Here is a 25,936-nt window from a genome sequence, read left to right on the forward strand (position 1 = left end):
AACCTCCATCCTTACTCACCACACTACCCAAGTACTTAAACATACTCACACTTTCCAGTTCCTCACCATCCAACCTCGCTATACATTCACTGACTTGACCTCTCCCAAAGACTATCACTTTACTCTTCCCTACATTCACCTTTAGATTCCGTTTCTTACACACTCTCCCAAACTCATCCACCAAGCCCTGCAGCTCTCCTTCGTCTTCACTCAACAACACAGTATCATCTGCAAACAACAGTACAGGGAGTTTCCAAACACTACCATCTCTCACCAGAGCCACTCCAACATCCACTACCCTACCTTGTACCTCTTTTATTACCCCATCCATGTACAAATTGAACAACCATGGAGACATGACACATCCCTGTTTCAATCCAACCTTCAAAGAGAAAAATTCACTCAGTTCACCGTCCACACGCACTGCAGCCTTAGCACCATCATACATACTCTTCACAGCATTCAACAACTTCCCATCTACTCCATATATTCTTAATACTTTCCACAATCCTTGTCTATCCACCCTGTCATATGCTTTCTCCAAATCCATGAAAGCCGCATACAACTTCTTTCCCTTCTCTAGAAACTTTTCCATTAAAGATCTAAGAACGAATATCTGATCTACACGACCTCATCCCTTCCTAAAGCCTCCCTGTTCTTCTCCAACTAGTTCCTCTGTTCTTTCTCTAACACTGTCAGTAAGTATCCTACCATACACCTTACCTATTATACTAAGAAGACAAATGCCCCTATGATTACCACACACTTCTTTTTCCTGTTTTCCTTTGTACAAGGGAATAATTATACCTGACTTCCAATCCTTCGGAACTCTACTTTCCTCCCAGGCCAATCTGCACATTTTCCACATCCATTCTACTACTATCTCTCCCCCATGCTTCAGCATTTCACCACACACTCCATCAATTAATGGGGCTTTCCCCAATTTAACTTTTTTCATTGCTTCCACAACTTCTATCCTACTGATTTCTTCCTGTCTTCTCACCTCCCTCCTTCTCCCAGCCATTCCCCAGCCACTTATACTTGCATTACTTCCATCCTCTATGTTCAACAATTCCTTAAAGTGTTCTCTCCATCTGCTCACTTTTTCTCCCTTCTCCACTAGTAATCTACCATTTTGATCTTTCACTCCCCTACTAACTTCACTTCCACCCTGTCTTACTCTTTTTACCTCTTTCCAGAACATTTTCTTACAGTTCCTCCACTTTACACTCAAATTCCTTCCAAATTCCTCATCCACTCTCTTCTTACTCTCTCTTACTAATCTTTTCACCTCTCTCTTTCTTTCTACATATAACTCTCTCTTCCGCCTCTCAACTTCTTCCACGCCCCTATTTCTCATCCATTCATTGTATGCTTTCTTCTTTTGTGCCACAGCCTGTCTCACCTCTTCATTCCACCACGCTGTTCCTTGCACCTCCCTCCGTCTTCTCTTCATCTCACACACCACATAACATGCTGCACGTATTTCTTCTGTGAATATCCTGCACACACCTTCCACATCCCCCATCTGCTCCAATTCATATTTGCCCAATCGTTCCTCTACTTCTCTCTTATACTCTGCCTTTATCTCATCCTCTTGTAACCTTTCTGTTACAAATACTCCTTCTTCCCGTCCTTCCCTTCTTCTCTTTCTCCATCTTAATTGGATCTTGATTCTGGCCACCACCAAGTAGTGGTCAGAAAGTCCACTCCCCCAACCTCTATAAGCTCTTGCATCCATTACACATTTTCGCATTCTTTCATCCACACACACATAATCGATCAGTGCCTTCCTTTCATTCAGTTCACCATCCACCCTTCTCATCACTCGCCATGTATACCTGTGGATCACTTTGTGCCTGAAGATGGTACTGACTATCACCAACCCCCTCCCAGCACAAATGTCCACCAACGCACTGCCATTCTCATCTATCTCAGCAGGCACACCCCAATCACCAACTATTCCACCCACCTTCACATTCCCTACTTTACCATTCATATCACCGATCAAAAACACTCTCTCATTCCTTCCAAACTTTTCCATGCACACTTCCACATTTGTCCAGAACTCTTCTCTCACTCTGCTTGCACGATCTTGCATTGGTGCATACACACACACAATCGCCCACATTTGTATTCCAACTTTCAATTTTACCCACAAAATCCTTGACCCATCTGATCCACACTCTCTTATGCTCTTCTTCCATCTTTTACTCACAACTATACATACTCCTTCTTTTGCCCTCTCATTCTCACCTACTCCTGCACATATACCCCATCCATACTCCCATGCTCTCACACTCTCACCTCCCCATTTAGTTTCAGTTATTCTGCATACATCAACTTTTGCGGATCACATGTGTGGCAAAAACCGATCAGATATAAAGAATCACCTTAAACATGAGTTTAGCATACAGGCACTATTTGACAAGGGTACAATGCGCAAAAACAACAAAAATGGTCTTGCGAAGGTGCTGAGAGGTCCAGTAGTCCCAGTATCCACTGAAGCTCTTAAGAACCCATACTATGTGGTGGATGGAGGACATTTGCTGCAAAATGTGACAGAGCCTGTGATGTGTGTGACAGCTATGTGAATCATAGAATCAATAACTATGGCAAAGAATGCACTGTCTACTTTGACGGCTACAAAATTATCTTACCCTGTTAACCAAGGTAGCTGAACAGAACTGCCACAGTGATCCAAATATCTCTGCAGACATGGTGTTTGATATCAACCCGTCAGTCACTCACAGGCAATCAACGCTCTATTTTAGCAAAATCGTAACAAGTCACGGTTAATCAGTAGCCTGAAGGATCGGCTTGGTTGATGCTGACTACTTAATTAGTAGCACAGCATTGGCATTTGCTGGGAATATCTCGCGACTCGTTGTACTTGTGGTAAAGAATGCAAGATCTGATTGTCATGTAGGTTGATAGGGCCTCAACAGACAATATCTACATGCAGGATGCAAGAGACTTTGTTTATAGCATAGCCTACACAGCAACCAGCGGGCAATGCATCCACACACCCAACAACATATATTGACAGCACACGCTGTCACCCACTGTGACAGTCTCTGCCTTGTATGGCACTGGCAAAAAGAAGGCCATGACAATCTTGGAAAGCAAGGATTGGAGGACATTGGGTGTGTTTAAGAAGAGCAATGCCAGTCATGAAGAGGTGGCCAGAGTGGGGAATATATTCTTACGGAAGATATATGATGCCAAACCGACATGTATAACACTTGATAAGTGCAGTACATGCAGGGGATGAGCAAAACATCCAGCAACTTCAAACTTCATAGCCTACCTCCCACATCCTCAGCTGCAAAGTACCACTCATATCGAGCCTATTTCGAGGTTATGGAATGGTTGGGCAATGTTGAGAATCTAAATCCTACTGACTAGAGTTTAGGATCTTCAAGGTGGAATGATCATTCCCATTTTGACCGACAGACCAGTAGCATGAGAGCATGTGCCTCTCATTGTGTCATGTGGGTGTAAACAAATGTGCGGCATGAGATGCAACTGTCGGAAAGCAGGATTCCACTGTAAACCTATGTGTTTCTCGCGTATTGGCCAATCTTTTTCTATTTCATATCCACCTGATGGAGAAGATACTGAGTCCCCTTGCAATAAATGTGACTATAACTAGTGATAATACTAAAAATATGTTTCATTTAGAAGTAATTCAGTAACTGCTGCTGGCAAAAGTTAATACTGGCTGTTGACTTTAAATGCATTGAATTTAGCATTTTGTTTAAAATAATTCATTACTTTGATCATACCTTGAACATACGTTAATAAATCATTGAAATAATGATACAAATGGTTTTCTTATACAACAAAAACCTTTACAAAAAGGTATTACATGATCATCTGTGACTTCTGGTTCCAAAGCTATGTAAGCATCCCATGCCGTTGGTGGTCATCTTGGATTTTCGTCCCACACGGCTAGCTCATGTGGAAGGCGTAGAATGTTTTTGGGTTTTGACTTAGCATGCTTCCAAGTATCTTTCCTGAAAAAACAAGCTTTCTCGATGTTTTTTCCAGGTTCCCTTCGAATTTGAGCTAATGCTCCTGGCTGATATTGGATGGGTTGAGTGAGTAGGTAGATAAAAGAGTAGGTGGATATGTGGCTCCCCAGATGACAAGGCAGGAGAGGGACTTTTAGAGCTGGTAATCACATAACTTGTCACTGTTATTTGGATTTTAGTATATCATTTAAAGACATTGAATAATTATATTTAATGAAACTATACAGTGGGGTCATTCTATTGAAATCTGCTAAAACCTCAATTTAATTACTTCTCATTTTGCTGAAGGGGGATGCATACACGTAACAGTACACCTAATGGTTGAATAAATTACACTAATATTACAAGCAGCAAGACGTGAGCAAGAGCGAAGCTTCAGATCTCCGAACCATCTGTAAAACAAATCGTTGGTTTTGCGGAAGTAAGGAGGGGGAGTTGTGGGTTGGACGTGTGCGATTAACCTGCACTCTGGTGGAAGACTACCCTGTCCCCTTATAGTGTTCATGATTGTGTGGAAGGAATAAACATGCATGTGGAAATCGAGGAGTTGTAAGGAGTATCTTTGTGATAGCAAAAGTTTGCACATATCATTAGCAAAACCGCTGGGGTGGAAATGTATGCTCCAACATACTTGACCTCTTCCTTACTACTAATCCTTCAGCTTACACTGTTAATCTTTTCTCTCCGTTGGGCTCCTCCGATCACAACCTTATCACCTTAACCTGTCCTATCGCTCCTGTACGGCCTGTGGACCCTCCAAAGAAACGTCGTCTGTGGCACTTTGGAGCTGCGGATTGGGAGGCCCTCAGGCAGTACTTCTTTGATTTTCCCTGGAATGATTATTGCTCCCATGGCCGGGAGCCATCTGAGTGTGCCTTGTGCATTACGGAGGTTATTCTCTCGGGCATGGAAGCATACATTCCTTTCTCATATCCTCTGACTAATGCAAGAAAGCCTTGGCTTAGTCACGTTTGTTCTAATGCTGTCCGCAACAAGGAGAGGGCCTATAAAAGGTACAGGAGCCAACCCACCCCTGAATCACATCTTTTATACGTTTCTGCCTGGAATCGTGCTAAGTCTGTTCTTTGCTCTGCTAAAAATAATTTCATCCGTACTAAATGCTCTCAACTATCCAACTCGAATTCTTCCCGCTCCTTCTGGCACCATGCTAAAAACCTTTCAAACAACTTTACCTCATCATCCTTCCCTCCTCTTTTTTACCCTGATGGCTCTGTAGCTATTTCTTCTACTAATAAAGCAGATCTCTTCACTCAGACTTTCTCCTCCAATTCCACATTAGACGATTCCAGTGCTGTTCCTCCATCACTTCCCCCTCTGACTTCCTCATGGCTGACATTAAAGTTTCTTCAGCTGATGTATTTTCTGCCATTGCTGGCCCCAATTCTAATAAGGCATATGGGCCTGATGGAGTCCCTCCTGTTGTTCTCAAGAACTGTGCTTCTTTGCTTACATCCTGCCTAGGCAAGCTCTTTCGCCTCTGTCTATCAACTTGTACCTTTCCTTCTTGCTGGAAGTTTGCTTTCATTCAGCCAGTCCCAAAGAAGGGTGACCATTCCCAACCCTCTAACTATCGTCCAATTGCTTTAACATCCTGTATCTCAAATGTTTTCGAGTCAATTCTTAATAGAAAAATTTAAAAGCACCTTTCCTGTCACAACCTTCTTTCTGATCGTCAGTATGGGTTCCGTCAGGGATGCTTCACTGGCGATCTTCTCACCTACCCTCAGACTCCTGGTCATCCTCCTTTCGGGACTTTGGCGATAGCTTTGCCCTTGCACTTGACATTTCTAAGGCTTTCGATCGAGTCTGGCATAAATCTTAACTTTCCAAACTGCCCTTTTACGGTTTCTATCCTTCTTTCTGTGCCTTCATCTCTAGCTTCCTTTCTGGTCGTTCTATAACCGCTGTTGTAGACGGCCATCGTTCTTCTCCTAGATCTATCAACAGTGGTGTTTCTCAGGGCTCTGTCCTATCACCAACTCTCTTCCTTTTATTCATCAATGACCTTCTAAGCTGTACATCTAACCCTATCCAATCGTATGCTGATGACTCCACCCTTCACCTTTCCATTCGGTTCCCGCAACGTCCATCTCAGCAGTTACTTCAACAAACAAGGGATGGGGATATGGCACACTTAATGTCCGACTTGGCTCGTATCTCTGACTGAGGTAAAAATAATCTGACTGTTTTTAATGGATCAAAGACTCAGTTTTTACACCTATCAACCTGACAAAATCTTCCACAGGTATACCCACTAATGTTTAATAATATACAGCTTAATCCTGCATCATCCTTGAACATGCTTGGGGTTTCATTTACTCGGGACTTATCTTGGAAAGACCATATGACATCTCTTGTAAAATCTGCTTCCAAGAGATGAGGTGTGCTAAGCCGACAGGGGTTTTATCCGCCTCTGTGTGGAGTACAACTCTCATGTGTGGGGAGGCTCCCCACATACAGCTCTTCTCAATAGGGTGGAGTCAAAGGCTTTTCGTCTCATTAACTCTCCTCCTCTTACTGACTCCCTTCAACCTCTGTCTCTTCATCGTACTGTTGCATCTTTATCTTTTTTCTATCGCTACTTCAATGGTCACTGCTCCTCTGAACTGTCAGCATGCATTCCTGCACCTCTACGACGTGCTCGTAGCATCCGCCCAGCAGCAAACTCCCATCTCTTTTCTGTCCAACTCTCTAATGCAAGAGTTAATCGTTACTCCCAGTCCTTCATTTATGCAACAAGTCAACTCTGGAACTGTCTCCCTCTGTATTTCCTACTTCCTATTATCTCCAGTCTTTCAAACGCAGTGTGTCCAGGCATCTCGAGATGATCGGATCTTGAATTTGGCTCTCTCTTTTATTTTGTTTTTCTCTTGAAAGGAACAACAATTGCGGGCTCGCGGCCTTTGGTTCCTTCTTCCTCGCAAAAAAAAAAAAAAGTCAAGTGAATTAAAATTCGACCAGCACTAACTTTAATGTTCCCCACAGTTGGGTTTCAACCTCAAACATGGGAGAAATACTTTGCAACAAGAGTAAGCTAACCACTCAGCTGCAGGAACTCTGCAACCAGTAAAGTCATTATTATTGTCTTCTTGCTAGTACGAAGCAGATTCACTTTAGTTTAAACTTTTTGGTGTGGTGGGCTCAGATATGGCATATGTTAATCCTTTGAGAGTGACAGGTCTTTTTTTATCTGAAGTATTATCCAGAGGAGGTAGCAAGAACAAACTAAATATTAACCCGACAACTGCGGCATTAGGTTTCCTGGTCTACCCCCCATGTGCACAAAAATGAGAAAATATTTTTTCTCAAAAATAATTTTTGCTAATATGAAATGAAGGAGTGCATAGAAAAGTATAAGAAAAAAAAATTAGTTCATTATTTACCTTAGTTCAGTCGTGGTGAAGTAATGAGGACATATGGGAGAAATATGTAAGATGCCCATTTCAATAAAAGCTTGCTCATATGGCGTACCTCACAGCAACAAGTTTTCCATCACGTCATATACATCGCAGCTATCGGGTTAATACACCATAGGAGCGAATGGGTTAATCTTACATCTGAAACATACCGAAGATACTGCAGCTGCAGTACCTACGGTATGTTTCAGTTAAAGAGAGTAATAACAAATAATGTTGTCACTGACTCCCTTAATGTCCTTCTTCTAAACTGAGGACATCTTCGTCTACTCTATTCCGGTTACGGCCAAATAATATCACTTAAATTATAGGAGACCTTCCAAGGAGGGAGGTGAGGTCAAGTGTAGTCTGCATTAGCCCTCTCTTTTCAAAAGGGGTTAATGCAGACTACACCCTCTTTCCAAGAAGGGGTTGAATAAAATCGCCTAGGTATGGCATGAATAAATGAAAATGACGCACTCAGACTGAAAGGGTTAATGTAGGATGCTCATCCAGCTATCCAACTCGATTATAAAGTTTTCAATATAACGCATTATCTCCATTAGCTGTCACTGCACTGGATTAGTCAATTGGCAGTACTATATGCACTAATAGGGTAGGTCGGTGTCATGAGATGGACATACACTCTACTGTTGCCTTTACTGTACTCCGTTCGTTTTAATTTGGTCTAATATTGCCATCTGTTCATCCGTAATGCAGAGTTGTAACATACTATTAACACAAGGACGATGCACTGCCCATGAAGAAAGCAAGTGAAAAAGACGGAGAGCTGTGTAGTATGGTGCGCTACAACGATACTAGAGAGAAGTAATAGCCACGGAGGGGTATGGAAAGACTGTAATGCCCTATTACCGTACAGTACATTAGCACTAAAGCATAATGCTAGTCACAAAGGAACTGCATGGAAAGGATGTAGAGCCGTAATATTTTACACTACCAATAAAATAGCGCTAGTCACGAAGAAGCGCTATGGAGAGGACGTAGAGCAGCATTCTTTACTATAAAAACACCTGTTTTAGTGCACGCACACCCACATGTGTGTGTGTGTGTGTGTGTGTGTGTGTGTGTGTGTGTTAAGTTGCATGACATCTTGTGATGGTCCAAAACCTAAAGGCCGTGTGGGTATTCTGGGGGGCGGATGGGTGGGGTAGGTACATTGCTGGGTGGAATGGTGGACAGTGGGGTGGGATAAGGTGGGTGGCAATGTGAATGGGCAGGAGAGTTGAGTAAGGTGTTTGCGTGAGTGAGGGTAATGGGAAGGGAAGGGTGTGTGTGGTGGGCGAAGTAGGTGGGGAGGATGGTTGGGGGTGCTGGGTGGTCGAGGTGCGGTTGGCAGGCACGGAGGTTGGGGTTGGCGGGTGTGGTGAGCGATGTGGATGAAGTGTACAAGGGGGATTAGGTGGGCGAAGTAGGTGGAGTGAGTGGGTAGGGTGGTGTGAGGTGGGCGAGTGGAGCGGGGAGGTCGTGTGGGTTGGGTACGTGGGTGGGTGGTTGCGTGGATGTGAGGTTTCCTGGAAGATAAGCCAAGTGACAGGCTTACTACAAGCATACTAGGTGAGTGGATGAGTATATTGGAATATTGGTGGATGGGTGCATAGGGGGGAAATAAATCCACCGAGGAATAACTATGGGATACGAGTCAATAGGTCCATGGTTAGAATAGGTTCGTGTGAGAAAATAGGTCAGCGGGGATACGACCCTGAGTGATATGGGTCCATGAGGAAACATAGATCAAATGAGCAATAAAAGATCCTTTGAGAAAATAGGTCCATGTGAACATACAGGACGATGTGAGGATTTAGTGTTTCCATGGGGAGACAGGTTAATGAGGGAAAATAGGTCCATGGGGAGAAGATTAGTACATGGTGAAAATATGTCTGTGGGAAACGGCTCATTCAAGGGAGAATAGGATTGTGAAGGAAAAATAAGTCCACATGGAAAATACATCCAAGAAGTAAACAGGTCTGTGGGGAAATGTGTCCATGGAAAAAAACAAGTTCGTGGAAGAAAACAGGCCCACTGGAAGAATATTAGCCTCATGGGATAAAAAAAAAAAAAAAAAGTTCTTGGGACCCATGGACCCATGGGAGAAAGTAGGTTCGTGGGCCAAAAACGGTCTATGGGGAGTATACAGTACGTCATTGGAGGAAAATAGGTCCGTGGGGAAATATAGGTCCAAAGAGGTAATGGATCCATGGAGGGAAAATGGGTCCGAGGGGGACAATAGGTTCATGGAGGAACATGGATCAATGAGATGAAAATACATTCACTGGGGAATACGGTTGGAGTGATGACTCCAACGGGCTGTAGCCGAACATGGGCTTCTGTGCTATAGTCGCGACGCACAACACTGAGGTTGTCATTATCGTGCCCTGGCAACCTATCCGTCAACTGTGCTTCCAGTTTCGTGTACAGTATAGTATGATTTACCTGTGATTCGTGTATAATATGTTCATGTATAATAATATTCGTGTACAATATATTCGTGTATTATATGATACGAAATCGGAAGCACAGTTGACGAGTAGGTTGCCAGGGTACGATAATGACAACCTCTGAGTCGTGCGCCGCGACTATAGTACTGTCTTTCCTCATTCTGTTTATGGGCTATGGGAGATAAGCAGCAAAAGGACGAAAATCACCAGGTTAAGATAGTCGAACCATAATTATTAGCCGTGGAGAGAAAAGGGTATTATGAAGTAGTGGTTAAATAATTTATACAATACTTTAGATCATTGATTTTAACTTGGTGAAAATTTGTCCTTTGGTAGCTTCTTTCCCCTAGCTTAGTGGCAGAAAAAGACAATACTGTGGTTCAACATTCTTTCCACTGTACTTCTTCGTGTCTAGCATCATATTCTAGTGTTAATTTCTTGTTACAGTTCTGTCTCTCTATCTATTGCCTGACGCCTCAATCTCGTAAGGGGTGGCCACAAACAAATCGCCTCCATGTCGCCCTGTCCAATGCCTCTTCACTGCCTTGTTCCCAGCTCACACCCTTCTTTCTCATATAAATCTCCTCTCCATCCCTCGTTCTCATCCTCGGCCTCCACCTCCCTCTCCCCCCCTCCACCTTACTCGCATACATTCTCCTCGTTAGTTCAGCTTTCAGAATGGAGAGACAGTGATTTTTCGCCAAGTCAAAATGCCACCACCGGCAGGGTAGGGCTGGCGGCACAGGGTCCTCCCGGTCGCCATCAAGCGATTGTGCCGGCAGCGACTGTTGCTATTTCTGGGAATGCTCTTCAGCGAAGAGGTGACAGTGTGGCCTTATTCTTTACCAACATCCGCGGCCTTACCACAAATTTAAACTCAGTTCATTTCCTTCAGTCCATATCCTCTTTGGCCCTTTTCCTCACAGAACCACAAATCTCACCCTCTACCGATATATCTCCATTTTGTTTTCCCGGTTACCATCTCCTTACAAACTTCCGTAACAAGGGCGGCACCTGTTGTTATATCAAATCCCAATATGCAGTTGACACTATTTTAAACTTCACTTCATCCAGTTTTGATTACTCATTATATAAATTAAATTGTCAAAACATTACCAAATAGATTTGTGTAGTTTATCGTTCCCCCAATGCTTCTTCGGAACCCAGTGTATTTGATTCCATATCCATTCAGTTGACTAACCTTGACTTTGCCCTTGGCACCGAAATTACCATTTTGGGTGATTTTAACATACACAATGTTGAATGGTTATTGCATTCTGCCAGGACTGACAACGCTGGTCTAGAGTGCGAGCTGTTTGCGGAATCGTTTAATCTCACCCAGTTGGTAAAGCAACCAACCAGAATACCTGATAATCCTGACCATAATGCCCATCTCTTGGATTTATTCTTGAAAAATAATCCAGATCAATACAGGATAGAGGTACTGTCACCACTTGGATCCTCTGACCACAATCTCATCAAAGCCTCATTAGTTAACCCTCCCACACCTCTCCGTTCTGAACCAGTCAGAGTGACCCGATGGCACTTTGACAGGGCAGACTGGGATGGATTTAGATATTATCTTGCTGATGTTCCATGGCAGTCTTTCTTCTCTAGTGATCACAGTTCTACCCAGTCCCACATTTGCGACTTAATACTAGCTGTTATGGATTTATTCATACCAAGTCAACAGTTCACTAAAAGATTGAACTCTCCAAAATGGTTTGATGGCAATTGTGCAAGAGCAACATCCCAAAAGTCATTAGCATATAACTCTTACTTAAAATAAAAAAAACATCTGAATCACTCTCCCAATTTAGAATTACTAGAAATCATGCAAAAGCTGTATTAAATCTATCTAAATCAAACTTTCTTCAAAAGCAAGCATCAAAATTACTTAACAACCCTAATGACAATAGAATATTCTGGTCAACTCTTAATTCTTTCAATAGTAACTTTAACAAGTCATCTTCCATTCCCCCACTAAAATCTTCAGATGGCAACATTACAAATGACCCACGTGGGAAAGCAGATATCTTTGCCAGTACCTTTGCCAGAAACTCTACCATAGACGATACCAGCCAGAATGTCCCAGTACTGGAACTTGATTCTCCCGAAATTGCCCCACTTAAAGTGCAGACAAGGATACGTAAAATCCATCCTAGACAATTTACCTACCAACAAAGCTCCAGGCGCAGATGGAATTCCCCCAATTGTTTTGAAACAGTGTTCCCCTGAACTTGCCTCTGTCCTAGCTAAATTATTCAGACTATGCATATGTACTTCTTTATTCCCAAATTCATGGAAAGAAGCCAATATCCACCCAGTTCCGAAGAAAGGAAGTTCGTCTGACCCCTCCAATTACAGACCAATAGCTGTCACATCTTCTCTTGGTAAGGTATTTGAAACTTTAATTAATAAGCACATTGTTAAACATCTTGAATCCAACAACTTAATTAGTGATAGACAATACAGTTTTTGCCACGAAAGATCCACCATTGACATACTCAATCTCTTAACTCATACCATCCATCAATCAATTGATCTTTTTTGGAGAAACTCATGCAGTAGCTCTTGATATCTCTAAAGCTTTCGACAGAGTATGGCACCGTTCCCTGCTGTCCAAACTCCCTTGCTATGGACTAACGTCTTTTGTTCCTTTGATTTCTTCATATCTTAGTGACAGGAAAATAAGAGTAAAAGTAGATGATGTATATTCCAATTTCCACTCAATTAATGCCGGCGTGCCGCAGGGATCAGTTCTGGCGCCAACCCTATTTCTGGTTCATATTAATGAACTCTTATCTGTCACCCACAATCCCATTCACTCATAGGCAGATAACTCAACACTACATAGTTCATTCACACTCAGATGTCCATTTACAAAGTCTAATATCTCTACCTCTCAACTCAGTACAGCCATCTCCATAAATCAAGATCTATCTACAATCAGTGAATGGGGACAAAACAACCTTGTCTCTTTTAATGCTAGTAAAACTAAATATATACAGTTTACTAATAGACAGATATTGCCAGATTCGTACATTACCTTCAGTGCTACTAATATTCCCATCTCCAAAAGCATTGAAATTCTTGGTGTCTCACTTAACAGTGCCCTCAGCTGGACCTCTCATGTCAGATCACTTGCTAAAACCGCCTCAAAGAAACTTGGATTATTGTACAGAGTCCGTAACTTATTCGCCGATGAGCAGTTAGCTATAATTTATGAGTCATGTGCGCTCTCAGCTTGAATATTGCTCACCCTTGTGGAATGGTTGTGGAGAGGTTGCATTAAGACAACTAAACAAAATTCAGAATAAAGCTGTTAGAATCATTAACAACCCTGCCATTACATATAAACTACCTCCCTGCAAGTAAGAAGGAATGTTGCCTCCCTTGCATTATTTTACAGATATATTTTTGGCAAATGCTCAGACGAAGTTGCGTCCATGGTGCCACCTCTCCATGCCTTCCCTCGTGCTACACAGGCATCTGGTAGCGCTCATGACTGGAATGTCACTCAGCCATATGCAGAACTTCTGCCTATCAGAATTCTTCCATTCCCCGAACTGCATCTCTCTGGAACTCGCTTCCCCAGAGTTGTTTTCCTCCAAATTTCAACCCACAACTGTTCAAGTCTAACTGTTACAGATATTTTATGAACAGAGGACACCAGTAATCTGGTGTATGGATTATTTTTTTTTTTTACTCATTTGTTTTTCCTTCCTCCGTTCTGTTATTTATATATATATATAAAAAAAACAACTTAGCTTGTGATGCGCCTACAGTGTCTGAGAGTTGGTTATTGTGCTGTCTTATTTTCCTTTGCTTCTAAGGTAACACCAGAGATTTGTTAGGACGAGTCACAGGAGCCTGAGAGAGTTAATGGGCGGACATCTGGAAAAGGCAGCATCATGGAGTGCTTAACGGGTCCAGAAGGGCAACGGATCCTTAGAGGCGAGAAACACTGCTTTTTGCCAGGGAATACGGCAAGTCTCTCTCTCTTTCTCTTTCTCTTTCTCTCTCTCTCGCGATCATCAGACCATTACATTCAGTCTAAGAGAGACTTTTTGTGGTGGGAGAGTCGTCCGAAAATATTGCCTCCAGGTTGCAAAAATAAGATAAAATAGACATCCTACATCCTTGGTCTTTTTTTTTGTGGTGACTTTTTTTCTTCCCACCCCCACACGATTTTAATCAATTTAGGGGCAACCCCTTAGAGAGAATGGGTTAAAACAATCACCATTCGTCTTCATACTTTTCCCACATACTGGAGCCAATATAGGACAGATGTCAGGTTGATGTGAATCTACTGTAGTAAGGGTTTACGACCATTACTAATGATAATTTCAAGGCTATGAGATCGTTTTAACAGCTCTTGCAATCGCTAGCTAATTGATTATATGTTGGGGGTGAGTACTCGTGGGGAGAAGAGGCGGTTGATAAAGTGGTCTGAAAGGTTATCAGCTGTGTGAAAAGGCGCGAAGTCTATCTCAGGCTGAGGCAGGAAACTGTCGCACTATCTTAATACTATTAAACGGACAACCATTATGTCATAAAAACTGTTCTGAATTAGATCACAACATCTAGCTATTTTATCTTCAGTATGGATAGTGAGCATCACTGCTAAGTGATAGCATATGAAGGTATGTGATAACAAGGAGGCCTGTTGAGCTTCAGATAACGAAATAGTAATAATAAAAATACTACTACGACTACTACAACTACTACTACTGATGATGATGATGATAATGATGATACACAGTACTCACTCATCAATGATGAAAAGTGCTGGTCGTGAAGTGGTAAATTGTGCGGCTTTCCTTAAAGTGGAAGAAACTTGGTGCTGCATTCATAAACTTTCATGAACTTAATCCTCTGACCACGAAAGAAATACAGTATCAACCCCTTCAGTTTGCTGACTTGTTCTTTATAGCAGGTGTTAAGGAGGAAGGGACGCCTTCGTATGGTGAGACCGATATAGGAGGACAGCCCTGCTGCGCAGTTATTCAAACGTCTTTCTGTTCCTTCCCTGTGCCCCGGAAGATGAATAGTTCACTGCTGGAGGAGAGCAATTCCAACATCCAAACTACCAGGTTCACATTTCAGATGAACTTGGGGCAGTACTACTGAGTGCTACTACCAGACAATTCTGTTTAAATTTGGAGGGTCATAAAAATCATAAGGGGCTATTGAATGTTATATGTAATCCATTCAGCATAAAGCGTGTATCATAAGCTAAATAAACTTCTCTGGAGATACCATGGAAGACACAAACTGAATTCACCCGATTCATGGGTTTAGCCTCTTAATGCCCAGTATATCTTAGGGAAGACAAAGTAGGGAAGGCACGCTGGCAGATCCAAAGCTCTAAATTCATAATAATATCCAGTGGTGTTCCAAAGGGTTCGGTCTTTCCCCACGTACTTTTTAATCTATTGTTTAGTTGCCTGCCAGTCAAGACTGCACTGGCTTAAAATAAACAGAATGAGCGTTTCAACCAGCAAATGAACGACCACTCTCTTTACTTATGATATATGAATATCAGAAAATGTTAAAGTATCCCTCCCTAATAAATCACTTCCACTGGGAAGACGCCTCAAAGCTCAAAGGTCTACTTAGGAAACACACGTACCTTTTTAATATACAACATCAGGGCGAAGATATCTCGCAAACTCGATGCCTTGTAAACACACACAGGAACTAGCTTATGACACCATGTACAGTATAATCAATGAAAACAGTCTAGAAACAAATCAACAGAATAAAAAACGAGTTAGGCTATTCCAAGCTAAATCCACACATTAACATAAAATGATAGGGATAAGCTTTAAAGAATCAAAACAAAGTCTTACAAGTACTAAAACCAGAAATTCATATGACCTCTGTCTAGAAAAAAAAAATACATCCTATGAAAAATAATATTACTATAGTGGGCACACCATTCCTTCTTTCAGGTCTAGAAACACCCCACGATTACAACAGAAATATTGTATCATCTGCACCCCAAAAAGAAATAAATAACGAACACCCGACCAACACCGCACAGAGTGTTAAAATATCATCCTTCTTCCTCCACCCCATGCTGCACTTCACAAACAAGAACATTAACACACAACCACCACACACATTCAAAACCACCCGCGCAATTATATCGTTCATGAACATTCGCCAGATATCCAGTCCTCAGAAATTACCCTACCCAGAGACACGAGTGCACTTACCCCGATTAAGATGTGCCCATCACCGTTCCTTGTTGCAGTACCAAAACACAGCTCCCAAATAACGAACTATGCTTCCCCTGCAGTGCAGGTCGGAACACAGCAACACACTTGCTTATTTCATGCACTACACTATCATAACCCAAGTAAACCTTCAACGTATCTTCAGTAATGGCTCTCCTGGAGCGACTTACCGAAGTAGTCAGTTTCCTGCAGTCCACTTGGTTCACGTGCAAAGGAGCCTGGGATGCAACATTATCAAAATATTATCGTGTAGATTAATTATAATGTCTGTGTCCATATCAAACAAGCACAGGCTAACTAATATGCAAAACAATGCGAGTGGACAAAGCATTTAACACGATGAACCGAGTACCTTAGATAATCGTGTTATTGCATACTGTTTCCTAAGATGCTATACAAACCATTAGAGAATATTATCTAGTCTAAAAGTAATCTTCTTAAATTTCAACACCCCTTCGCCTCTTTCTTATTTTATCTTCTTTCTTTTCCCCTTTTTCGTACCTCCACCCATTTCATCAATATCTCCTGCCCCTTTGCTCCTTAATAAACAACTCTCAGGATTGAAGACATTTGTAAGACGCCCTGTTAATAACCCTGGAAAATGAAGGATCTCGTCTCGTGTGTGTGTGTGTGTGTGTGTGTGTGTGTGTGTGTGTGTGTGTGTGTGTGTGTGTGTGTGTGTGTGTGTGTGGAATAATTATTTCAGAGGATCACGAGATTTCGTAATATAAAGTACGAGTAATAATGGTAACTGGACAGTACTTGTACGGTACATTTATCTATATTGAGAGTCAGTGAAAACGCAACACCTAATACAGTTGCAATAATTCGTATACCGTTGCTTGTTTCCAACACTGATCTGATTTAGTATGATCATGTACTCATACAACACCCATCTGAACAAAGAAATTCGTTTTGCACGAAGCAATGTCTCATAGATAAGATTACTTTACTGAACCCATTCTACTCGTTGTCTCTTGGTGGAAATGGAACACGTGGTTGTTTTACGTCTAGGTAAAGGTTAGGTAATGTGTAAGTGGAAAACAGTCTGTTAATTCTTGAAAGACTGCCACCATGCCAGGTTTGTTATGCCTTGAACGTCATCTTGTCTTAGGGATGCTGAAGGGCGGCATGGCGCAACGTGAGGTAACCCGTAGAATGGGCTGTCATCATTCAGTGACTATAAGGCTCATCCAGAGGCATTATGAAACACGCTACTAGCATCCTGGAAGAGTACATGTTACAATAGACCGTCAAGATCATTACATCAGGATGCTACAAATCCAGGACAGATCCTGGTCGGCAGACTCCTGGTCTACATAATCATCAGATAAGCAGGCCCACCTTATAGCAGCGACTGCGTTCGTTTGACCTACAGTATATGCACATAGACCCGTAAGGGGGTTGGAGCTCTCACCAGCCCTTCATCAACAGACTACAGTGATGTAGCCAGCATGAACGTTGGATCAGAAGACAGTGGAATGCTGTTCTCTTCACTGATTAATGTTTCTGTGTGGATCACTCTGAAGGACGTCTGTGTGTTTGGAGGCGATGTAATGAACGTTGTGCTAACTGTTGTGGAATGGGCCCGGCATCATGGCATGGGCAAACATTTCAGCCAACTACAAAACACCTCTAGTGATTATCAAAGACAACCTGTCGGCTCGAGGATACGTCAACAAATGTTTTCAGGCCACCACGTTACCCCTTTGCTACCGTTCAGGTGCAACATCGTTGCAACAAGATAACACTCGGTCACATGCTGTTCGTGTCACATCTGAGTTCCTGCCATATTGCCATGGCCTGCCTTCTCACCTGATTTAAACCCTACTGAATGTGTGTGGGTTTATCTTAAGAGACGCCTATTGTCGCGTGACCCCAAACCACAAAAAGGACAACTGATCCAGGCAATGCAAGAAGAGTTGGAGAGGATTCCACCGTACACATTACGTGAACTAGTGTCCTGTATAATGCACAGGATTACATTTTGCAACACTACAAATGATGGCCACACCCCATACTGTTATGAGCATATATTATGGTGGTAGGTAAGTCAGCTTCCCACACTCTTTAACCTTTTATCAATCAGTAGAAGGGTTGGGTGAAACTCACAAGAAAACTTACTTCATTCTGCACTGTCACATACAAAATGACCAGAATTCGTTTACAAATTGGGGGATTCATATAGGCTTACAACACAGATATAAAAATGAGTTATTTCTCTTTACTAACCAAATTACAAGTGGAAGCAACGTACTCACAGCTTGAGGAACATGAAGAACTCGCTGGCGACTCCACACATCAGTATTACATGGAGAGGTAAATCAAAAGGGGAAATGGTGCTCAGTCTGAGCGTGCCTGCAGAAATGTGTCTAGTAATACACTGTGTGTCTAGTGGGAAATCCCGCATGTGTCTAGTGATAAAAACTGACTCTTCCACTAGTTCACAACTGACTCTTTCACTAGTTCCTCACACTTATGTAATAGTTTACTCCACTTCCTTAGACTTAACAAGCCAATGTTCTGGCTTAATTATAATCTACAGCCTATTACACACAAAGGAGTCTTCTGCTACCAGTTACAAACTAACACATCCTAACTCTCAGCCAGTTAAGAGTTGTTCAGAAGGCGGAGCTGGTCGGCCATTGGAAAACACTCTCATTAGCTCCTCCTACAGGGTATGCCACATTCACTCTGTCAAGCCCATGATAACACACAAGGTCGTTCCTGCACAGTATTTGGAAAATTAAGGAATGTTATTCTGCCCAGAAACAGAAAATGGACAAATTGTTTTAGTGATCTTATCTGCTTCCTTGTGTTGACAGGCCTTTCTGACAGCTGCATACATAACAGAAAAATAGTGAATTCATAATTTCTCCAACTTGTAGTATATGAGATGGTGTGTGATGGATGCACGAGCATACAGAGGGTGGGGGAGTCGACGTTTTGACCACTACATGGTGGTTGTGAAAGTCAAGATTCAATTGAAATGGAAGAGTAGGAGAAGGGAAGTACAGGAAGAAGTAGACCGCATAAGGAGGGTAGAAAAGTTGCAAGAGGATGTGAAAAAGACAGAATATAAGAGAGAAGTTGAGAAGCGATTGGGTTAATATCATTTGGAGCAGATGGGGGACGTGGAATATGTGTCCAAGATTTTCACAGAAGAAATCTGTGGAGCATGTGAGGTGGTGTGTGGGGTTAAGAGAAGACGAAAGGAGGTGCAAAGAACAGTATGGAATGAAGGGGCGAGACAGGCTGTGGCACAAAAGAAGAAAGCATAAAGTGAGTGGAGGAGAAACAAGGACGTGGAGGAAGCTTGGAGATGGAAGAAGGAGTTATATGTAGGGAGGAAGACAAAGGTGAAAAGATTAGTAAGAGAGAGTAAGAAGAGAGATGATGTGGAATTTGGAAGGAATTTGAGTGTAAAGTGGAGGTAATGTAAGAAAATGTTCTGCAAAGAGGTAAAGAGAGTTAGAAAGGGTGATAAAGAGGTAAGTCACCCAGTGAAAGGTAAAAATGGTAGACTGCTAGTGGAGGAGGGAGAAAAAGTGAGCAGATGGAGAAAACACTTTAAATAATTGTTGAACATAGAGAATGATAGTAAAGCAAGTATAAGTAGCAAGAAATGGCTGGGAGAAGGAGGTTGTTGAGAAGACAGGAAGAAATCAGTAGAATGGAAGTAGTGGAAGTAATGAAGAAAGTAAAAACAGTGAAAGCCACAAGAAGTGATGGAGTGTATGGTGAAATGCTGAAGCATGGGGGAAAGATAGTAGTAAAATGGATATGGAAGATGTGCAGATCGGCCTGGGAGGAAAGTACGAGTAGAGTCCCGGAGGATTGCAAGTCAGGTATAATTATTCCCCTGTACAAAGGGAAAGGGGGAAAAAGAAGTGCGTGGCAATCATGGGGGTATTTGTCTTCTTAGTGTAATAGGAAAAGTATATGGCAGGATACATATTGACAGAGTTAGGGAAATAACAGAGGAATTGGTTGGAAAAGAACAGGGAGATCTTAGGAAGGGAAGAGGTTTTGTAGATCAGATATTCATTCTTAGGTCTTTATTGGAAAAGCTTCTAGAGAAGGGAAAGAAATTTTATACGACCTTCATGGATTTGGAGAAAGCATATGACAGGGTGGATAGACAAGGAATGTGGGAAGTATTAAGAACATATGGAGCAAATGGGGAGTTGTTGAATGCCGTGAAGAGTATGTATGAGGGGGCTAAGGCTGTGTGTGTGGATATTGAACTGAGTGAATTTTTCTGTTTGAATGTTTGACTGAAATAGGGATATGTCATGTCCCCATGGTTGTTCAATCTGTATATGGATGGGGTTATAAAAGAGGTACGTTATAGGGCTGTGAATATTGGAACGATCCTAATGAGAGATGGGAGTGTTTGGAAACTCCTTGTACTGCTGTTTGCTGATGATACTTTATTGTTAAGTGAAGACGAAGGAGAAGTGCAAGGCTTCATAAATAAGTTTAGGACAGTGTGGATGATGCGGAATCTAAAGGCGAATGTAGAGATGAGTAAATTTATGGTCTTTGAGAGAAATGAAGTCACTGAATGTGCAGTGAGGCTGGATGAGGAGGAAATGGAAAATGTGTTTTTAAGTACTTGGATAGTGTGATGAGCAATGAGTGGGGATGGAGGTTTAGAGAGTGAAGTGCTTGAAAGTGTACAGGAATGGTTACTGGCTCTTTGAAAGCAGTGATAAGGAACAGGGAAGTGAGCAAGGAAGTTAAAAAGTCGCTACGTGACAATATTGTGATACCAATCCTAACGTAGGGAAGTGAAGCCTGGACTTTGTAGGAAGGACACAAGTGAAGAGTGAAAGCAGTGGAAAAGGGTCATTTGAAAGGAGCATGTGGAGCTTCATGGAGACAGACTGGCAAATGAGGATTAGAGGGAGCGTTGTGGTGTGGATGTGGATGTGACAGAGTGCGTTAGGTGAAACACATTGAGGTGGTTTGGCCAAATGGAGAGGATGGAGAGCGAGAGACTAACGAGGAGAGTTTATGCGAGTGAGGTAGAGGGGGGGGAGAGGGAGGGATGAAGTGGAGAGGTATGTGAGAGAGGGGTATGTGAACTGGGAGTAGGACAGTGATATGGCGTTTGACAGGGCGACATGGAGGCGATTTGTTTGTGGCCACTCCTTACGAGATTGAAGCGTCTGATAATACTGTAGATAGATAGACAGAAGTAGGTGGAGCTGGTCAGTCAATGGAGAACACTCTAATTAGCTCCTCCAACAGGGGATGCCACACCCACTCTGTCAAGCCCAGGATAACACACAAGGTCGTTCCTGCGAAATAAAAGGAAAATTAACGAATGTTATTCTGCCCAGAAACAGAAAACACGCAAAATGTTTAGTGATCTTATCTGCTTCCTTGTGTGGACAAAGGTCTTTCGGACAGCTGCTTATATAACAGGAAAATAGCGAAGTCATAATTTCTCCAACTCGAGTTTCAGAGGGCAGATAAGGAAGCCTAGAATGGTAAACACAGAGGCTCCAAAAACTAATTTAGTGATCTCGACCAGTCGTCTTATCTACCTTCTCTATTTTCACCTCTTACACTTTCATCCATTTCCACACTGCTGAACCTCCTACTCCACTAGGTAACCACACTAGTGACATTACTGACTGGCACATGTAATGTGGAATTGTTTGTCTAGGGGTAAAATTACAAATGCACTGATAATTATTTATGTAACGAATTTATTGCCCTTATGCTCTGTCGTAAACTTGTAGGAGATATTGATGGACCCACTGTGCGAAGTACATTTTGATATGTCGAACTTTACATACAGTAAACCACAGGTAACCTACTGTTGCATTTTCAGTGACTCACAGTACGTTTTAACTCTCCATTTTTTAGCCTTATAGAAGAAGTTATCCTATGGCCAATGGCACTACGCTATTAGTAACAATCTATCTTCAGGACTATTATATATATATATATATATATATATATATATATATATATATATATATATATATATATATATGTGTGTGTGTGTGTGTGTGTGTGTGTGTGTGTGTGTGTGTGTGTGTTTAATAATAAGGTTCGGATTGAAGTATATTCTCTCATAATGGATTAACCTGGTTCTTCACAGACATCGGAAAGCTTAGCTTTCATCACGCCATGGTGTAGTTATGTAGCTGCCTGATTCGTATCTTGAAGTCCTAGGTTCGTTTCCAGGCTAAAGCGTTAAAAACATCCTATTGCAGAATCACATATCACACGCGTGTACATATGTAGGAAGTTTTTAAAGCTTTAGCCTGGAACCGAACCCGGGACTCCAGGACAGGAACGAGGCAGCTACATCACTATACCATGGCGTGATGTGGCCTAAGTTTTCAGATGTCTGTCAAGGACCATGTTAATCCATTATGAGAGGATATATTTCAGTCTCAACCCTCATGATTAAACATATTTTAATCGTCTGAAATTTTGCGTAGACCTGCACAACTCGGCAAGTGACATAGCAGTTTTAAGCTAACCCAGTCAGCAGCCTAAAGCTATTTCCTAGTGTAAACCACTTCCTACTGTGGAATAAGCTTCAAAAAGATGACATGAAGAGGTACAGACATGTAAGCCACGATTTGGTATGTTGTGACAAAAGCGGGATTAGGCGGGATATTTATGTGTGTGCGTGCGTGCGTGCGTGTGTGTGTGTGTGTGTGTGTGTGTGTCCAATCTATCTATCTATCTATCTATCTATCTATCTATCCATATATTTATATGTATATATATTTATATATCTATCTATCTAATATATCTATCTATCTCTCAATATATATATATATATATATATATATATATATATATATATATATATATATATATAACCCATTGGATCCCAGGGGTGCTGGGCGAGGTATGGCGTTGGGTGGGTACTAAGCGTACCGCCCTCGGCCAATCGGCTCTTAGTCGCGAAGCTCATAGGTCCCTACCCGGGGGTTCCATACTTTATAAAGACTTGAAAAATCCCAGTTCTGTCCAATATTCCGGACACCGAGCTCCAATGGGATATATATATATATATATATATATATATACTGTACCACGTTGAGTGCACAGCTTCCCGTCCGATTAGCGAAGTTAAGCAACGTTGGGTCTGGTTAGTACTTGGATGGGTGACTGCCTGGGAACACCAGATGCTGTTAGCATAACGTTCTCCCTACGTGTCAAGTGGGGTTGGTGGAGGATTAGTGCCCCTCCCTGTAAAACAATTAACTCTAAGCCCTTGGCCACCCCGTTTAGGATACATGGCGTCTAGCAATGAATGAATATATATATATATATATATATATATATATATATATATATTTATATATATATATATATATATATATATATATATTGTTACGGAACAGAGAAAACTGTCCAGCAAAGTTCCAGGTTCAAAACAAAAGAGTTAGGTAAAATTACAAGTTAAAGTTTAATGCTCAAACTAACAACTAAACATTCAGGACTCATAAGGATAATGTAATGACAAAAACAGGTTAAATATATGGTTAACTGCAATAGCCACTATTAACACGAAATTAGCAAGAGTAAATTTATCTAAGTCAGCCCTGATAAAATGAGAAATCCGGATAATGCTCAGTTAATGCAATATATATTATTACAGATACAATATATTATTACTACTGGCTGACACCTAAAACACATGAATCATAAAAAACCTCACTAGGCCTACGAATTAACACCCTATGCTATACAGTACAAGAAAAAATGCAACAACACTCATACTCAAATTACACAGCAGCTAGATGGTTGGAGACTTCCTGAGCACTCACAAAAATAATAACAACTGTAGAGGGAAGGACAGAGATGTGAACAAAATGAGGAGTAGATCTAAGTGGCAATTAATGCAGAGACTGAGCTCATTATATAGGGGCCGGCAGAGCTTGATACAACTTGTAAGAAGGACGCGCAAATGAAGCCATAGGGGACAAAGAGTTGACACTCCTGCTCTGAACAACAGAAAGAACGACTTACTCTACTATAAGGGAGGAGGGGGGGAGTGAGGTAGAACACGCACTATGGAAGCCACGCTGCGAATCGTGATCAAACATGCAGCATACTGTACGTTAGAATTATACAAAGGATGATGAAATCATAGGCTATGTAACACCTTCCCACAAAGAAAAAGAAATTTACAAAGGAAATTTCTTATTACTCTAAAACAATCTGTCTAAAGTCTAGATAAGCAATCTGCTATAACATTTTCTTTCCCCTTGATATGTTGTATGTCTAATGAATACTCCTGAAGTAGTAGACTCCATCTTGACAATCTCTGATTTTTATCTTTAAACTTACTAAGGAATTTCTGTGGGTTATGATCGGTATAAATGACTATGGGGTCAAAACCAGAACACAAATAAAATGAAAAATGCTGTAAACCCAAAATCAAGGCCAAAAGCTCTTTCTCAATAGTTAAGTAGTTCTTTTGAGGTGGAGTGAACTTCTTACTGTAATAAAATACAGGGTGTTCAATACCCTGATCATCCTCTTGCAGCAAAACAGCCCCAGCTCCTGTATCACTTGCGTCAACAGCCATCTTAAAAGGCTTAGCAAAATTTGGAGTAGCGAGCACTGGCTGACTTAATAGGATAGCTTTAAGTTTACTGAAAGAAGATTCACAGTTATCGGTCCAGACAAATTTAACTCCCTTTTTCAGTAGGTCTGTAAGTGGTGATACAAGAATTGAAAAGTTAAGAACAAAAATCCTGTAATAACCTACCATTCTCAAAAATCTTTGTAGCTCTTTCCTACTTTTAGGTCTGGGAAGATCACTTATAACCTGAACCTTAGCAGCTGGTGGTGCAACGTGTCCATCACCAATTACGTACCCAAGGTACTGAACTTTAGCTTGACCCAACTCACACTTTGATAAATTAGCTACAAGATTAGCCTGAACCAAACACTCAAGAAATTTACTGACATGGCATAGGTGATCTTTCCAGTTGTCACTGAAGAATAATACGTCATCAATATAAACAACACACCCTGCCAAACCCTCTGTTATAACATTCATGAGCTTCTGAAAAGTGGCTGGTGCATTCTTCATACCATATGGCATTACAGAACATGCAAAAGTCTTTCCTAGTGTTACAAAACATGAGATCTCCCTAGCACGTTCAGTCATAGGTACTTGCCAGTATCCCTTAAACAAATCAAACTTACTTATGTACCTAGCCTTTCCAATCTTGTCTATGCAATCTTCCACGTGAGGGAGAGTAAGTGTCTGTTTTGGTTATCTGATTAACACGTCTGTAGTCGATGCAAAGCCGCTGTGACCCACCTGGCTTAGGGACTAGAGTGACAGGAGAACTCCACTCGCTCTGACAGGGCTCAATCATCTTGTGGTCCAACAGGTAGCCAAGCTCCTTCTCGATGAGAGTGTACCCCCTCCACAATATGTCTACCCCCGATGTATATATGTCCCCCCCCAATGCATACATGCCCCCACTAAATTTGCTAGGTCAGCATGCTTTCCTACGCCTGAAGACGGCGTTATTGCATCAGTTGATAGCAGACATCCTAGCCGGGCAGACTGTTTTACTGTGAGCTTGTAATAAACTCCTTATCTAGCTGTTTGTACACGGAGTTTCTATCACCAAAGTATTGCAAGTTACATTTGGCAGCAGCGGTGTTTCGAACCATCACATTCTGACCGCCTCCTTGGATTTTTAGTGCTACAACAAGATACATGACGTCTCGCATCTGCCAGCCTCGCCCCTCCTCCGTGCCTCTAGTGGTGTCATACC

At 41.8% G+C, this 25,936-nt stretch overlaps 1 pseudogene; it reads left to right on the forward strand.

Moving 5' to 3' along the window:
• The first annotated feature begins 23,210 nt into the window (after positions 1-23,210).
• Positions 23,211-23,329, forward strand: LOC145409165 (5S ribosomal RNA; annotated as a pseudogene).
• Positions 23,330-25,936: the final 2,607 nt, after the last annotated feature.

The sequence above is a fragment of the Coenobita brevimanus genome, chromosome 79, assembly GCF_032717465.1.
Source record: "Coenobita brevimanus isolate Jiangsu-jjx chromosome 79, ASM3271746v2, whole genome shotgun sequence".
Lineage (NCBI taxonomy): Eukaryota > Metazoa > Arthropoda > Malacostraca > Decapoda > Coenobitidae > Coenobita > Coenobita brevimanus.